This window comes from Gossypium hirsutum, chromosome A03 (assembly GCF_007990345.1).
Source record: "Gossypium hirsutum isolate 1008001.06 chromosome A03, Gossypium_hirsutum_v2.1, whole genome shotgun sequence".
In the NCBI taxonomy this organism is placed as follows: Eukaryota; Viridiplantae; Streptophyta; class Magnoliopsida; order Malvales; family Malvaceae; genus Gossypium; species Gossypium hirsutum.
This window is the reverse complement of record NC_053426.1, coordinates 54,354,698-54,356,849: the sequence shown is the minus strand read 5'-3', so window position 1 is coordinate 54,356,849 and position 2,152 is coordinate 54,354,698. Positions and strand designations below refer to the sequence as shown.

General features: G+C 37.4%; 1 non-coding gene across 1 annotated transcript; it reads right to left on the bottom strand.

Moving 5' to 3' along the window:
* Positions 1–634: 634 nt before the first annotated feature.
* LOC121226103 (small nucleolar RNA R71) lies at positions 635–741 on the bottom strand. The gene has a single exon (XR_005923990.1). It is a non-coding gene; the product is annotated as a small nucleolar RNA R71 (small nucleolar RNA).
* Between the last annotated feature and the right edge of the window lie 1,411 nt (positions 742–2,152).

The window sequence follows — 2,152 nt, the reverse complement described above, 5'->3', positions numbered from 1 at the left end:
ACTAAATTTTTATTACTTTAGCCACTTATTTTTCTTGGAATTTTATTTTATTATTTATTAATTTACTTTTTCTCTCTCTTGGCAGGATTTTATAGTTTATGACTAGAAGAAATCCATCAGGACTATTACTTTTTGATGAATAAATCGATCGCATAGTTCGTAGAAATCAAAGAGAAATAAGGCGTAGTTACGATACATGGAGAACGAGGGAGAAGACGATACTCAAACCCCAATCAAAGAGATGGCTGAAAACCCAGGCGATCAACTGCCTCCTGCAATTGCAACTAATCGAAATCCTGCTCCACGTACTATGTATGACTATGCTAAACCTTCTTCAACAGGAACTGAGTCTAGTATAGTTAGACATGCTATTGCTGCAAATAATTTCGAACTGAAACCTAACACAATTCAGATGATATAGCAGTTTGTTCAGTTTGATGGTTTACAGGATGCGGATCCCAACACACACTTGGCGAATTTTCTTGAATTTTGCGATACATTCAAAATCAATGGCGTTTCATTGAGAAACAAAGCCAAGCAGTGGTTGAACTCGTTACCACGAGGGTCTATCACTACTTGGGAGCAAATGACCGAGAAATTTTTACTAAAATATTTTTCGCAAGCTAAAACGGCTAAATTACGTAATGATATCTCTTCTTTTGTGCAGATGGATTTAGAAACACTTTACGATGCATGGGAGAGATACAAGGACTTACTGAGAAGGTGCCCTCACCATGGGTTACCACTTTGGCTGCAAGTTCAAACGTTCTACAATGGTGTGAATCCCTCGACAAGAAAAATGATTGACGTAGCTGCTGGCGGAACCATCAACAATAAAACACTGGAAGATGCCTATGAATTCATAGAGGAGATGTCACTGAAAAACTATCAGTGGAAAGTTATGAGGACAAAGCCAACGAAAGTAGCCCGCGTTTATAACATTGATTCAGTGACCATGCTCTCTAATCAGGTAGAACTTCTCAATAAAAAAGATTAATAGTTTTCTTGGTTCTACAGAGGTACATCTAGTAATGAGGTGTGACTTAAGCGGAGGAGGTGTGCATACAAAATACCAACCCTTCAGTCCTACAACTGAAGAAGAACAAGTTAACTATATGGGTAACAATAACTTTAGATCTCAAAATAACCCATACAGTAATACCTATAATGCAGGTTGGATGAACCACCCAAATTTCTCCTAGGGTGGTCAAGGGAATCAAAAGCCACAAAATCCTCAGGGTTTTCAATAGCCACCTTATCAACAAGAGAAGAAACCAAACCTTGAAGAGATGCTTTTTAAATTCATCTCGGTGTTAGAAACCCGTTTCCAAAATACCGAGACAGCACTTAAGAATCAACAAGCATCGATCCAAGGACTCGAAACTCGGATAGGCCAACTATCCAAACTAATCTCCGAACGACCACAAGGTAGCTTACCAAGTAATACTGAACCTAATCCGAGGGAAGACCTTAATGCAATTAGCACTCAAAATAAGGACGGACTCATTGCACCGGAGCCAGAAATACAGCAAAACAACGCGATGAAAAAAGGACGAGAAGAGGTAAACAATAATGATCCTAAATAGGTAAGTATGAATCATGAACCTCGTGTGCCATATCCTAAAGCGATGACGAAAGACAGAACAGAAGAAAAATTTGGTAAGTTTGTCAAACTCTTAAAGAAATTACATATTAACTTACCCTTTATTAAAATTCTTTTACAGATGTCCAACTCAGCAAAATTCTTAAAGGAACTTCTGAGCAATAAAAGGAAATTAGACGCTATATCGTATGTGGAACTCAATGCAGTCTGCTCAGCTATTCTAAAGAATAAGCTACCTAACAAATTGAAAGATCCAGGGAGTTTTACAATTCCTTGCTTAATTGGTAGTTTATCTGTGAATAATGCTTTAGCTGATCTAGGGGAAAGTATAAATGTTATGCCCTATAAAATGTTTAAACGACTCAGTCTCGGTAAACCCAAACAGACTAGGATGAGCATACAATTGGCTGACAAAATAGTTAGATTTCCTAAGGGTATTATTGAAGATGTTCTCATTAAAATTGATAAGTTTATTTACCCAGTAGACTTTGTCGTCTTAGATATGGATGAGGATAATGAGGTACCTTTAATTTTAGGACGACCTTTTTT